The sequence below is a fragment of the Protopterus annectens genome, chromosome 9.part0, assembly GCF_019279795.1.
Source record: "Protopterus annectens isolate FY-2018-M chromosome 9.part0, PAN1.0, whole genome shotgun sequence".
In the NCBI taxonomy this organism is placed as follows: Eukaryota; Metazoa; Chordata; order Ceratodontiformes; family Protopteridae; genus Protopterus; species Protopterus annectens.
In genome coordinates this window covers 500014804-500031363 of record NC_056743.1, presented here as the reverse complement: position 1 = coordinate 500031363, position 16560 = coordinate 500014804, and the positions used below count along the sequence as shown (strand labels likewise).

At 38.9% G+C, this 16560-nt stretch overlaps 1 protein-coding gene across 1 annotated transcript in view; it reads left to right on the top strand.

Moving 5' to 3' along the window:
• The window catches only part of ADGRA2 (adhesion G protein-coupled receptor A2), a 1412458-nt gene that overhangs the window by 562463 nt on the left and 833435 nt on the right, over positions 1-16560 (top strand). The gene's annotated exons all lie outside the window — the stretch shown is intronic.

The window sequence follows — 16560 nt, the reverse complement described above, 5'->3', positions numbered from 1 at the left end:
AATGCAAGATCAGGCTTATATTTGCATAAATATTTTTCTGGCCCATCTGCCAGCTCTTTGCTTTAATGAGCATTTTTACAGAAATTCAACACTAGGTATTTGAAAACTTCCAGAAGCATGGACTTACTATAGTGATTTTTGGTAATTCAGGTTCCAGGGGTTCATGACAGCTCAGAACATATAATCTACCAACATAATATGAATACCACTTCTACAGTATGAATGCCATGTGAGTGTTGTCATAGAAAAAAATAAAGAAACATGAACTAGCATTTCACCACAATTATTACTGACACCTTCTCTGTACATGACGGTGTATGTGAGCTTCTTGTAGTAGAAAGATGTGTCACTGTTACTTTAAAGGCTTCTATTACATATTTCAAAATATGACATTAAATAATGTCTAAATGTTCAGAGAAAGTTATTTACCAGTGTGACAATGTGAGATATTCCCAGCTATGCCAGGAGAAGTAGGGCAGCAGATGTGTAACATATGCCAGGACAGCTAGTTGGAATTTTGTAAAGAATTATATGTCATTTGTGTATCAAACTGGTTTGTAAAGTTGCTTGTGTTAAAAATGCATCAACAGTGTGTCCTGCTGGACAGAAAAGAAATACACATGCATATCAGACTGTACGGTATTGTAAGTGATTAAATGTATACATTTTAACACAGGATACTGGAAGAGAAGAGGTTAAACTCAAACTTTGAAAATAGTTTGAAATTAAATTACCTGGCTTAGGCCATCTTAGGCCATAAAGATTGTATTTTACAATTCTCAGTGCAGTCAGAGACAAAAAAGTATGTACTAGGAAGCTTCCTGCATTGTCTTTGGGGTAAACTAATTACTACTCTGAAGGATGAAGGTTTGAAATTGTTTTATGACTTCCATGAGCTGCAGCAGATCTTAACAAGGCTGTGTGTGTGTGTGTGTGTGTGTGTGTGTGTGTGTGTGTGTGTGTGTGTGTGTGTGTGTGTGTGTGTGTGTGTGTGTGTGTGTGTGTGTGTGTGTGTGTGTGTGTGTGTGTGTGTGTGTGTGTGTGTGTTTGTGTGTATTATTGACACACATGTGCTAAATCCTGACAGCTTCTAGCCAAGGTGGGGGTGGCATGGAAGCCAGAAGACCAGATGTCATTCTGTAATCCATCACTAAAAATTATATTTTAATATTAAGCGAGACTGAAGTCTCATTACATTCTGTTTTTGTAACTTGACAAAGAAGGATCTGTCATCTACTTCATCAAACAACAGTGCCCTGTAAACATTGCTAACACATTCAATAGTTTCTTCACAGAAACTATACAATCCCTGGCCACACAATTCAAACAAACAACCAGCCCACTCCACTACCCATGCCAGCAGAATACTACAACTACATCAGATCATCTATTTACCTTCGATCCAGTACCCATATCCTTTATAACATCTCTTCTTAAAAAACTAAAACCCACTAAGCTAGCAGCTGGCCTTCTCCCAGCTGAGTTTCTGCAAAAAGCAGCTGAGGCCATTTCCTATCCCGTCTCCATAATCATAAACCGTACCTTGTCAGAAGCCTTCATGCCCTCCATATGGAAAATGTCCCACATTATTCCTCTCCATAAAGGTGGTAGCTCACTAGAGCTAACCAACTACAGACCTATAGCTATACTCTCACCCCTGGCCAAAATTATGGAAAAGTGTGTCCACAAACAACTGATGGAACACCTCACCAAAAATAAAATTCTAGCTAACTCCCAACATGGCTTCAGGCCAAATCACAGTACCACATCAGCCCTACTATCCTTTTCTAATACCATCAATAACTTCAGAAACAATAATAAACTATCATCTGCTCTTTTCTTAGACCTCTCCAAGGCCTTTGATATGGTGAACCACATTCAACTCCTCCATACATTAAAAACTATCACTCAGCAATTCCACGCTGAAATGGTTCCAATCCTACCTGTCCAATAGGCAACAGGCTGTTCTATGGCAGGACAAATTATCTACATGCCTACCTGTTACACTTGAAGTTCCCCAAGGATCTATTCTTGGCCCTCTTCTCTTCACCATCTTTGTTAATGACCTGCCCACAATCACCCCCCATGCCACATGCATTCAATATGCAGATGATTCGACTATCATCAGCACTGCCTCCAACCTGGCAGACCTCACTGCTTCAACCCAAGACACCTTCAACCTAATAGAAAAATGGTTCTCAAGTCGACAACTAGTTCTCAACCCCAACAAAACAAAACTACTTACTTTCTCACCCACTAACAAGACTCTTCGCCCCACCTTCTCTATTACATCCTCCAATGGAATCACTATATCACCAGAAGCTCACACAAAGCTATTAGGTGTTACCATTGATAAGTACCTTAAATTTGACACCCATTTCAATCTTACCATCAAAACCGTCAATAAAAAGCTTGGCTCTCTATAAAGTAAAACACTTTCTCACTCCTCACGCTAAAATTACAATTGCCAGCACACACCTACTATCAACTCTTTTCTATGCCTCCCTCTTTACAAACCTAAACAAGACAACCCTTAACAAACTTGCTTCTTGTTACAATCACATAGCTAGATTTGCCACAAATTCCACCTTTAGAACGCACCACTGCACTAACTTGAAGCAACTAGGGTGGTTAGAGTTTTCCAGCCAACTCCATTTCAACCAACTCAAACGGCTCACCAGATACTGTATCACCCAGAGAAAACACCAGCTCTGAAAAACATCATTAACCCCTATATTAACCTGCAATCTTTACGCTCCTCCAATAAGATCTTAGCTCAAACTACCAAAGCCAATAATTCTGCTGGGGATTCTCTATTCTCAAACTTTGTAGGTAAAATGTGGAACTCCCTACCGACCATGCTCACCTCAGAACCCTCACTCCTACAATTCAAAAAAAGCTTAAACCCCATCTCAATACTCTCTGGCAATGTCCCTGTTCCAAACCTGATTAACCACTATCATTTACCCTTCTCTTACCTCACTATCCTTAACCGCTTTTTAACAATCGCCTTTGTAACTGACCTATGTTTTTTTTTTTATATGCTGCTGTTGTTTTTTTTTTCCCAAGATGTGATGTATCTTTATATTGTATTTAGAACTCAACTATCTTCCTTTTTTTGCATTAACAATGTTCATATGTCTGTTATGTACTTGGAGCTTTTCTCCCCGGGCCTCCGCTGAAAATGGACATGTATCCAGTCGGACTCTCCCGGTTAACAAATGTAAAATAAATAAATAAATCTTGCCTTGCTCTAGTAAGTAACCAGGGAGTAATAATTCTTTAGATCATTCAGTAAAATATAGTGAGATTAGTTAAGTATTGTTTTTCTGCAACTGTCCACCTGTGTTATTTTTAGTATTTCCTGTGAGTGAAACTCTGGCATTTATTGTAAATAGATAGTATTTTCATGTTCTTTTCTTATTTATTATTAAATATATTTAAACATTTCATTGTGGGTGGTCTTTTAGTGAATATTTTAATCTCTGAGAGTACTTGTATATACATTTGGTGACAGCGCTGACCACTCCGGGAAGCCTTGCTGGTGGTCAGACTACCATTTATATTAATTTCACTCAGTATAACTGGGTACCCTTGCAAGAGCCTTAGAGTAGCTGGCTTTGGAGTGTCTGATGGCAGTATAACTACCTTATAGTCTAGGCAGAAGGGAGCATAGCTAGCAGATCTGTGTCAGCCTTTCCGAGGTAGGTAGGTGTGTGTGTGTGTGTGTGTGTGTGTGTGTGTGTGTGTGTGTGTGTGTGTGTGTGTGCGCGCGCACGCGTGCATATGTGTGTTTGTGTGTGAATCCAATCTCAAAGAGTGTGTGTATGTGTGTCAGCTGCTTGGCGCACAGACATGAAGCACTGGTTTCACAGACAGGGTGCTGGAGGACTTGGCTTGCAGACACGGCTGAGGATCCAACCCTACAGCTGTGCCAGTGGGGAGTCTCTCAGGGAATCTGGAGAGAGAGAGGACTCAGCAACTAGACTGACTGTGTTCCTTGTGTGCTCTTAAGGAAAACTGTGCTTGATGCAGACAGCTGCATCTGGAAATACCGGGTGTATCCATTTTTGTTCCAAGTATGAACATCCCTCTCCAGTGCCAGTGGTGAGGATTCAGGCTCCTTGATTACTGGCCTAGAGTGGGGACATCGCAGCCCGACTAATGGCTATTCTTCACCTGTAAATTCATTTGTAACTTTCACTGTAGATTGTACAAGGTTGTATACTTGATGATATGTATTAGGTTGGACTCTGACAATGCATTTTTCCCTCTTCTGATAATAATGTGTCTTTACATTTTCTGTCTCTCATTCAAGAATGCAGCTATTAAATGTAGATTAATCAGCCTTACATTTCTTCCCATTCCTCATTGGAATTTTACGATTCACATACTGGTAATAGGTGGATTAATGAGTTCATGAGAGATACATGCATACGCACACAAACCTACACATACACAGCAGAGAGTTTTGCAGATGTTTTTAATGTAGTCATTGATATTCCTCCATCTTCTGTAGAATGTAGTCCAGTTCTAAAAAACATTTTGGAAGACCACATTGACAAGGAGTTAAAAGTGACCAGTGAGAGAGAAGACATCTTTTTAGGATCTTTCCTGTCTGTTTTGTTTTCAGGTGTCCATATTTTGTGGGCAACCATACCTCTCAACCTGGAAACTTCAAAAATCTGGACAAAGGCCCATGAAAAGTAGGTACAACTGGCCAAAAATTGGGACACTGATTAAAATAAAAATTGTATACATAATAATGTAATCCTTCTCATTCCAATGGAATTGTGGGATACTAGCAACATTGAGGTCACTATATAATAATAAATAATGGCAGACATTTGAATTTCAGACTTCTTATTCCTCAGAAAATGCATAACAAAACCTACTATTCTAGGAACCATCTGAGTTTACAGGAGCAATATATAAAATCTGTCAGACTTTGTCCCCATTTTGGACCTTTGTGCCACAACACCCGCCATTATTTTGGCTTTGTCCAGATTTCTTGCTCTGATAGATTGAGAGACATGGATAAGGAGTAAGGCAAAGCATCATCCTCCATGTATAAAACACCAGATTGAAAAACAAACTGACAGAATCTACTTCAACCTAGAACACTGCATAAGTGGCCTGCCCCCTACATATGTTCAAATTTGAAATGACAATGGAAAACTTAAATAAACTGAATTAATATTTCACCTCTGTCCACTACTACAATTACACTTATACAAATCTAAGCTTATACCCTTCAGTTCGTACTACCAATGTGGGCAGTATGCTGTCCCACTTTTAACGCAGCTTTAATATGGGTAGGGTCAGGCAGGACACAGGTATTCATTTTAAATTTGACTTAGCTAGCCACTCAGCCACACATACTAATAATGGGATCAAAAGTGTGAGCTATTTGTGTCATGTTGCAAAACAGCACCATTGACAGGTGAGTGTGAGTGCACACAGTCATCATCAAACAAGAGTTAAAAAGAAAAAAAAACGGGAATTGAAGGGGGCCACTCGGAAATTCATGGCAACCCATTATTTTGCCCTCAAAACCGGTAAATACTGATGAATTCGGTACAGTTGAGAGGTATGTGGACAACAGGATAGGTATAATTTATAAAAATAAAAATACTATAGCTACAGCATCAAGAATGAGGACCATGAAAAACTTAGCCAAACAATGTGCACGCATGCATGAGCTGTAAGAAGAAAAATGAATACAGTGCTTTTTAGACATTCTGTCAAATGTGTGGAAGGGAGCTGTGTTAACTGCATTAGCAGTTTATTTTTCTTTTGGAGGCACTTTAACACCAAGATTAATAGACTAAGTCAGCATCAACTCTGAATTAAATAAATAAATAAATAAGCAAGCATTGTGTTTCATAAGGCTATGGGGATTCTATTTTTGTTCTGAAATTTTAACTTTGTATCTATTGTAATTATTGTTTTGTTTAGATTTTCCCCTTTACCTCTACCTTTTAAAATGTGATTTTATTCAAACTGGTTACTGGGGAATGGGTTTGGTTAATTTGTTGTTTAATAAGAAGGTACAATGCATAAGGTGTCTGATGGTGTCCTTTTAGAGAAACTGGATCAAAATGTTCACTGTTTGTTTCAATTAACATGTCTTGCAATGGTGTATTTTATTAGATTTTCCATCATGTTCTTACTCAGTGGTTCAGTATCACTGTTCATGTAAACTACAATGTGCACATAAATAGCTCTATATTTGTTCTACTGCACCCTCTGTTTGCCACTTGCCCCCCGTTTCACACAACTTTCTATCTGCACTGCTCTTCAGCATGGTCTCTTTTAAATCAGTTGTACAGCTGTTTTTCATAAAAACAACAATCTGTTGTATCATTGATTTTTGCCAGAACAGAAATATGTCGTCTCTTGGTGGTCACCTTAATAATTCTATAAGCATTTCACCTTCTGCTGCAATTTAGATGCTTCTCTTGCAGCTATTTCCAGACACTGTTCTTTATCTATCCACCATTCAATCTTTTTTTATAGAAATTAACCTTTTAGATTTACTTTCACAATACATGCTACATACCAGTCTGTCTTCTACTGCATCAGACGATCTCATAGGTTCATAGGTTGATACTAGGCTATCGGCCCTAGGGCCTATACAATCCAAGCCATAACAATTTCCTGGCTATTTCTTCCCACAATATTTACTTCCCTGGAAACCTGCCTAGCAGGACGAGTGACGTGATCCCTGGGGTGAATTTCCCATCTCCCATCCAATCATCAAGGTTCCTTTTGAAGAGGGCCAAAGAACCGCTCTGCTTGTCATGTATGGGCAGTCTATTCCAGAGTCTGGGGGAGTCTCTGGGTCAGGAAACTATCCCTCCAGCATGTTTTGTTCATTGTGGTTACAAGGTTTAGATTCCTGGAGCATGTGGCTCTGAGGGATTGGGATTTCTTTAAGTGTAGCATGTCCAACAGCTCTGGGTTTGACATGGCCTTGTATGTTAAGCAGAGATAGCCTCTGAGTAGACAGTATGTGACAGAGTATAGCTGGAGTTTTTTTTAGATGGACAGCATAGGGCATCTGCTCTAGGCCTGTGATTCTTTTAGTGAGGTATTTCTGCGGCCTTCCAGTTATTTGAGATGTCTTGAGAGGTACATACCAAATAGGGTGTTGTATGCTATAATGGGTCTAATGAGGGATGAGTACAGTGGGACAATGACCTCCTTTTTTCTGGATGAAAAGCCCTTAGCGATGAGGTGTGTCACATAGAAGGATTTCCTAACTGTTGTGGCAATGTGGTTATCGAAGGTGAGACAACTGTCCACCTGTGTCCCTAAGTCTCTTATCACACTTTCGGTGTTTAGTGTACTGCCACCTATGTGGTAATTCACAGGTACATGTTTTTTCCCAAAAGGGATAACTATACATTTCTTAGCACTGAGCTTGAGCCCATGGCTCTGGCACCAAGCAGCTGTTTCTGTAAGGCTTTTTTGTAGAATATCCACGTCATTTGGGGATTCAATAATGGCTGCCAGTTTGCAATCATCTGTGAACTTTGTTAGCCAGTGTCCCTTAGTATTGGTCTGTACTTCACAGAAGTAGATGCCAAACAAGAGTGGTCCCAGGACTGAACCCTGAGGTACTCCACTTGTCTGGAGCTGGATTTGGAGTCGGCTACTTTTACCGTATGGGTTCTGTCAGTAAGCCAGTTGGCAACCCATTGAGTGACGTAGGGATTAATGCCCAGCTTAGTAAGTTTATCTATGATTCCAGAGTGAGGGATGGTGTCGAAGGACATGGTGAAGTCCAGATAGGCTGTGTGGACCGCCTTACCCTCTTCCACAGCTCTGGAGACTTCGAATCAGTCAGGTTCAGTAGACAAGATCGGCTCTTCACAAACCTAAACTGGGTGGGGTCCAGTATTTGAAGGTTGCCAATGTCTTTATTTATAAGTTCCATGATAATACATTCCATGGCCTTGCAGATCAGGCTCGTCAGACTGATGGAGCAGTAGTTCCCAGGATCCATGGTGGATCTCCCCCTTGTGGAGTGGGATAACTGTAGCTGTGTGCCACTCAGTGGGCACGAAGCCTATGATGAGGCCATGATTAAACATGACACTTGGGTGAGGTGCCAGTTCATTTTGTAGTTCATGTAGTACACAGCCCGGGATGTCGTCTGGTCCCATGGATGCTGTATTCTTAGCTTTGGAGAGTGCGGTTTTTACCTGTGTGGCTATTATTACCGGAATTTGGCAATCTTTTGGGATTGAGATGGGCCCTTTAGGGGATGAGAGGGGGGTGAAGTTGGCACTGAATTGATCTGCCAGGATATTGGGAATATTCTTGGGATCAGTATATTTAATGCCATTCTTTTGTAGCTCAGAGCAGATCTGAGCAGTGCCATTTAGATTCTTGACATAGCTATAGAATGCCTTGTGGCTGTCTTTGAAATCTTTGGCGATTTTATTTTCGTAACTAGTATTGGAGGATTTTATGACAGATCTCAGCTTCTTACTGAGGCTGGTAAGGGAGTTTTTTGCATCCTGGGATTTTCCTCTTTTCTGCAACAGTTTCTTCCTAAACTAAGAATACTAAGTATACCAACAGTATTCGGTTAATCAGTATGATTTTGCCACAGATATTCAGATATACCTGCACTTCTTGGGTGGTTTGTCTTAAGAAAGTGACACTTTTCTGCATTCTAATGGATTTGGGATAACACGATTTTGCAAAGTTTCTGTAATATCATTAAATGGATTTGACACCTGTTTTTCTTGTGCAAGCATACTGCATTTCAGCTCATATTCTTTATGACTGCTACATTAAGCAGTATATAAGCCTATTAACAGGGCATTGATATTCCAGTTTTTAATTATAGGATGACCAGTAACAGCAGTAATAATGACGCAACACCATATTATATAAAACATTTTCAATATGGCCTACAATTTTAGACCTATTTTCATAGATGAGCATTCTGTTTACTTTTTAGGCCTTATAATACTTTGTATAAACTATTTCTTTGCGTAATCACTGACCAGGAGGATGGTTAATCAAAAGTTTCTTTATACTATAGATGCATTTGTCACTCTTCATTATTCCTTTAGTATAGTCATTGATTAACCTCTTTGTAATACAAACATCTCTATATGCTGCTTTGTCTCATGGTTTGTACATTGCTTACACACAGCCAACCCTCCCCTGGGCCTACCTTCATACAACACAATGTTTCTGTTTTGCCTGCTATGCCGTTCTCTCTCTCTTCCCCCTTTCTGTTTTGTAGCAAACATGGGCAAACCTCTGCAACTGACTTAGCATTACAGAGCAGCATGATATAATATAGACTCAGAACTGAAGCTGTAATTGGTGGTTCCATTTTCTTGCTTTGCAAGTGTTAGGTGGCCCCATTGGAGCATTCACAAACCCAAACACAGTAGCATCTAATAAGCCATTTGCCATCACATGCTGGTATTTATTTCGGATTACCATTTCTCGGTTTTCTTGACTCAGATCACACACATTTTAAAGAGCTTCACACTTCAGTGAGACTGGTGAATTTCTGTGGCCTGAATTGTGATGAGATGCAATTAGTAATAGACTAGTTCAGTAATTGGAAATGGTCAAATATTTGTTTATTTTATTTATTGACATTTGTTAACTGGGTAAGTCCAGCTGAGCCAGGGGCCCATTTTCAGTAGAGACCCAAGGAGAAAAGCTCCAGAAAAATAATTAAAGGTGCAAAAGATAATCAACAGATACATAGCATAAGTCTACTACCAAGTAACAGCTCTATAAATATTAAAGTAGAAAATTATTTCAGTGGGATACCATACGTGAAGTACATTCTGAGAGTGTATGTATTTAAACAAAGAGCCAGCCATACAGGAAGTACATTCTGAGAGTCACAGTATTTATACAAAGAGCCAATAGTACTACAAGAACCTTTTATATGCCTTTTTTTTTTTTTTTTGCATATACATATAGGAAGAGAAGAGTAGTGTGAAATTGATAGAGCAAAGTGAAAGAAGGTAATAGGTCAATGAGGAAAAGAAACTGTGTAGATAAGAAGGAAGAATAAAGTCAAGAGGGGGTTTACATGGGCAGGACCAAGTCTTTTGTAGTTAAAATTTAAGTTCTTGTTTGAGCAGGTACTTCTGAGGAATGCTTCTTATGTTGAGAGGAATTGAGTTCCAAGCATGGGCTGCATAGTATTTATAAAGGGACTTTATAAAACTTTATATACTAAATATTAGTAACAGAATGGTGCACTGATACAGTCATCCCTCTCCATAAAGGGGGAGCGACTACAGACCCTGGGAATTATCGTCCCATTAGCCTGACGAGTCTTATATGTAAAGCTATGGAGCACATCATCATAGAACTAATTAACAAAGATATAGGGAATCTCCAAACTCTAGATCCCATGCAATTTGGATTTGTGAAAGGTAGATCATGCCTGCTCAACCTGCTTGACTTCTTTGAGGCATTAACCAGAGCTGTGGATGAGGGTAAGGCAGTTCATACAGCTTACCTCAATCGAGCCAGGGCCTTTGATACCATTCCTCACTCAGGAATTATTGATAAACTCACCAAACTAGCCATCAACCCCTATATCACTAGGTGGGTTGCAAACTGGCTCACAGATATAACCCACAGTGTGAAAGTAGCAGACCTCTAAGTCAGACTGCCAACCAGTCATGGGTGGAGTCCAACATGGATCAGTCCTGGGTCCTCTCCTGTTTGGCATCTACTTCTCAGAAGTCCAGGCTAACACAGACAGACTCTAGCTGACCAAGTTCACAGACAACTGCAAGCTGAGAGCCATTAACTCCCCAAGTGATGCAGACATCCTACAGAAAGGTATCACTGAGACAAATGACTGGTGTCGAAACCACGGCCTTAAGCTTAATGCCAAGAAATGTGTGGTCATCCCCTTTGGGAAAAATACAGTTCTCACTAATTATCACATCAATGGAAGCCCACTGAACAATGAAGGCATTACAAGAGATCTGGGGACACAGGTTGACAGCAACCTCTCCTTTGACCACCACATTGCCACTGTAGTCAGAAAGTCCTTCTATGTGGCATATCTCATTACCAAGGGTTTTGCATCCAGGAAGAAAGAGGTCTTTATCTCTCTCTCTCTACTCTTCCCTCATTAGACCAGTCATCAAATATAATGCCCCATTTGTCATGTACCTCACTAGGCACCTGCAACAACTGGAGAGGCCACAAAAGTACCTCACAAAGAGCATCCTAGGTCTTAAACACATGTCCTACATGGACAGACTCAAAAAACTCCAGCTACTCTCAGTCTCATATAATCTACTAAGATGCAATCTCTGCTTGACTTACAAAGCCATGTCTGACCCAGCTCTGTTAGAAATGCTACATGTAAAGAAATCCCAATCCCGCCACACCACATGCCTCATTACCACAATCAACAGAACATGCTGGAGGGTCAGGTTCATAACCCAAACACTGCCCATGCTCTGGAATAGGCTTCCCATACACATCAAGGAAAGCACCTCACTGACCCTCCAAGTGGAATCTTGATGAGTGGATGGGAAATTGAATGTTTACCCTGTGGATCACTCCAGTGGCCCTACTTGATAGAGGCACTGGTAACTAACAGTGGGCGGCACGATGCCAGGGAACTTCTAAGGGCTAGGCTTCTAAAGGCTCCAGAGCCATTAACCTAGTACACACCTTCTTCTTCTTTCAGCTTTTCCCGGTACACACCTATGAACCTATAATAGGGGCTCTCATTTTAATTCCATATTTATAATGACGTCTAAAAGACTGAATGGCTAACTGGGCTTCCACTAGATGGCAACAGGAAGTCAGACATAGGCACTCTGTTCGTGTTTTTCACTGAACATCTATGGTTTCAAAATCAAGAGAGCTTTAAAAATACCTGCAAGACCGTAGCTTTAAACAGGATAAGTCAAACTCTCCACTTCTGTTTCACTGAGTGGATTGCTTACTGGAACTGATTCAAAATTCTCCATCATACCCCTGATAGTTTTAATCTTGGCTTCCCTCTCATTCTCTAATTCAGTTATGCTGAGTGACTTTTTATGTTTTTCTATTAGAATTGACTCTAGATTCTCTGTTTCAACTTCTCAATGAATTCTACGAAACAACTCCGTGATAATCTGTCTACCCCAGTAAACAAAAATGAAATAAATAAGTAACAACTGACCAATCAGGAGTAATTTTACATACAAACAACACCAATCAGATCATTGCATTGCATTCATGAGATGGTTGTACTCTCCTCATCTTTGATCAGTTTGTCTTAAAGGAATTGCTGTACTTGTTCTCCATAAAATTGCAACGAGTTATGCCTGAAGTTCTAGGCTGGACACATCCTATTGGCTGCCAAGAAACAATTTGGTCTTTGTGTTCCTGAGAACTTCTTTATCCAACTACAAAACATAATGACACTGGAATACAGAGGTAATACCTTTTATTGGACCAATCTAGGTTTTACAATTACTCAAATGTTCAACCAACAGGAACCTTTTACTGGAGTTATTAATCTACTAATGCTAGACACAAAGTTTTAGTATCAACTTATGCTTATAAAGGAAAGTGCATCATTTATTTCTTATTTTCTTAAAAAAGATCACCTGAAAAATTACATTGTGGAAAGAAAGTATGTAGCCTGGATATTTAGTATGATAACTGCATCTCAGAGGCAGTTGAAGGGCTCCTGTTAGCCTGAAAACTTGATAAGCACAAAACATGTGCCGGTTCAATAAAAGGTATTACATCACGTATGTTTTCCAGTGTCTTCGTGCTTTTGTAGTGGATCAATACACCATATCATATTTTTTTTTTAATCCAGCTACAGTACATTGATTGCAGAGATGGCTGTCATGAGCACATCAGTGGCTGCTTGCATGCTTACAAATACTACAAGAGGTTATGTAAACAACAAAGGCTATATTGATGCTGGGTTAATTCTGATTTACTTTATAATGAAAAGCTCTTAATTATGGTTGAAAGTAAGCACATTGTTTAGTACTACCAGAAGTTGTCATACCAAGTTGCACAAGGTTGGACAGTTTTAAAAGTCTTCCACAAAGTAAAATATGCTGACTGTACCAAATATTCTTGTCAGTCTCCATGTAACTTGCTGACACATCACCTCAGATTCCATGGTTAAGGACTTTGAAACCAAGACATATGTATGGAAGTGGTTTAGCAAAAGGCCAGTTTTCTCTGAGACAGCCGTCCAAGATGTTGTATATCATTTTCTTGTCAAAACTGCCTTACTTATTGCGAACCTCAGGATTCAGGATTTACTGCAGTTTTTGCCACTGTGACAGAAATGACAGCCATTTTAATGAAGACAATGATGTGGTGAGGTTCTCAGTATATGGGAGTTGCTACATCTGCAAACAGACTCAGCTTTGTCTGAATGCAACCACAAACACAAAAGTGTAAAATTATTCTTCCTGTTCACACTGCACACTTAAGGTATGCCAGTCTGTTTGGTGAGACTGACAGAAAGAAGCTCCTGATCAGGAACATAAGCAACTAGCATTTATACTGATGTAGTGTAAGGTAAAATATTAGAAGTATATTGTGTTATACTTTTTAAAGTACTTTTGGACCCATACAGAGACACGTCTTACAGCGTCCAGGTTTCATACAGCAGTAATGCATTGTTGACCACTTTTAGAGTGGTGAGCAACACCTTGATGGTGGTATTAATTGTGGTACATCTAATTATGCCAGAATTAGTTGTACTCCTGTATTTTCCATAAGGGTTTCCAAGATTTTTGCGGGGAGAATTTGTTCTTGGGAGAGTCTGACTACAAAACTGTCTGGGGACCATAAAAATTAAATATCCACCAATAAAATAAAATGCTTTAGATTTAGCATATGCCCCTGGTGTTCCAACAGAAGTCTCAGTTGGGATAGGCTGAACCAAATCTTTATAGAAACAAATGTGAAGCAGCTGAAATGTATGTCCACCAAAAAGCAGATCAGCATATTTATTCACAGAACTGCTGCCACAGATAGAATCTGTAGCATGCAGATGCCATAGGGCAGTCCACAGTCATGTAGCATAACACCAGTATATGTCAATGACTGTTACAAGTAATGTATACAGTAAGTTCATAGTATACCCACATGAACACAAAAAAGTACGTATGACCGCTAACACAGTTCCACGTTTAACCACTATAACAGATTGCCATTTTTAGCTTATAAAACTTACTCATGATGTACGGACACACAGCATTACTGACACGACAGAGACTGCGGATTCTCCTTTAACTGACATTTGTTCTGAAAACATTTACTGATTTCAGCCAATAATATCAATGTTATGCTGATACTTGCCCTTTTCATCATCTTCTCTGACTTGCTTCAGTTTAGCAGCTGCAACTGATTAATAATGGTCTTTTTCTCTGGCTACAGTCACTGCACTTACAGCCACTGTTAAATGACAGAAATTGTATTTATTTCACCTTTTTTCCCTTATTATTAAGTGTATGTGTGTAATATATATATATACATATATATATATATGTATATATATATATATATATATATATATACATAGATACATATACATAGATACAGATAGATATATTTGTGTGTGCCTATATATATATATATATATATATATATATATATATATATATATATATATATATATAAATTCACTGATTCACTTTATAATCTCGAAATACAGAAACATTGAATTTCAGTATGTCGAGACTACAAAGCGGAATCTAAACAACACCAAAACTCCAAAACTGTGAAATTTAAAATTGCGAAGTTGAACACACCACATAGCACACTACACAAACACCAAACCACCCACACTACAAAAAAGAAACACACACACACACAAACAAAACAATAAAAACTAACAAACATACACTACAAATAAGCAGTGCCCCCCACAACCCCCTACTTATATATTCTAACTCCGAGATCGCACCCAACAGAAAAAGACAGCAAACTCACAACCAGACATTCTATACTCCCTCGCGCACACACATCACATATATACAAACACCGCCACATTCATCATTTAAACACTCATACTTTTACCTGCCTACCCTAACCCACACGTACAACTTCCAAACACGCTCACATATATTCACACACCTACCCAAAACCCTTATAAATTAGGCACTTACCCTAAATTGCACCTAAATCCACATACTAAACCATAAACCATCCACATGACACATTCCATGTCACTTACTGTTAAAGCATGACCGCAAATTCAAAATATTCAGATTCGTGGTTTTGCACTTTTACCATTCCGAACATTCAACTTTATACTCTTGAAATACTGAAATGCACTATTTTAGTATTTCGAGATTATAAAGTGAACCCATATATATATATATATATATATATATATATATATATATATATATATGTATATAGGTGTCATTCATTCATTCAATCTGTCAAATTTGCATTGTATCAACAAAATGAACAGCTGGAGAAAAATGGTGAGAATTTACAGCATCAACTGATGAAGATGAAGATCACAAATGTGTATGTGGGTAAAAATAAGTGCAGGTTTGTTTTTTAATGATGAAACTTTTGGCTATATCAAAAGTTTTAAGATGGGGTGAAATGGAGGGCATGTGCTAGCAGTGGTGATGTCTTTGACACCCAGTCTTTGTCTGTGGCAGCTTGCAGTGTCAAGGATTTATCATGGTTCGTTATACCCACCAATGTCAGTATCTCGGACCAGAACTTTACCCCCAGTTTCAGCATGACTCTCTGAGATACATTTTTTTAACATTTACCAGAGCAGCTTGAACTCCTGAAGTTTTGAAGTTTCTGAAAAGCAGTGTTTTGTTCACTTAAAAGTTCCTGAGTGTCATAAAAACACATTAACCATTGTCATATCTACACAAAAGTTCTCTCAACAGACACCCCTCCCCGGACAAACATAATACTGAACAAAAGTACAGTTTTCTTATTGCTTCATTTTCAGATGACAGAAGAGTGTCTCAAGTATACAAACTGCAGATGAGATTGCACTATGAAGTCAGAATGAACTTTCGTGTTCATCTCTAAATGTGAATTTTTTTTCCTGCTATTATAAAGGTTAAAACAGTCCTGTAATATGAGTAAATTTTCTGTTGCATAACTTCCTTCTTCCATAATCTCTACTACTGCTGGAGACACTCAAATAAAGTGCTAGAAACAGAAAATGTGTTATCTGGAAGTAAAGCCAGATGAAGTATAATTATACTCTCAAACTGCCTTTACGTCCTCTTCAGCAACTCTGGGCTGAATGGGAGTCATGCATTTTGATAAATAAAGTTTTTGTCAAAAGTATAATTGGCTGGTGCATTCCAGCAATTTCTTGTTTCACTGCAAGCTATGCATAGTAAGGTCAATTTCATCAAACTTTCTCGTTATCCCCACTGTTGTATGATCTCAAAGTAAGTATATTAAGAAATGGAAAGTATTGGGGGAGAGGGTGATGAGCGGCTTGCCTCATGCAAAAATGGAAAATTGTATTTAATTGTAGTTGCCAATGTGTTATAGTTTCAGTTGTTCCCTTTCATTGGAATG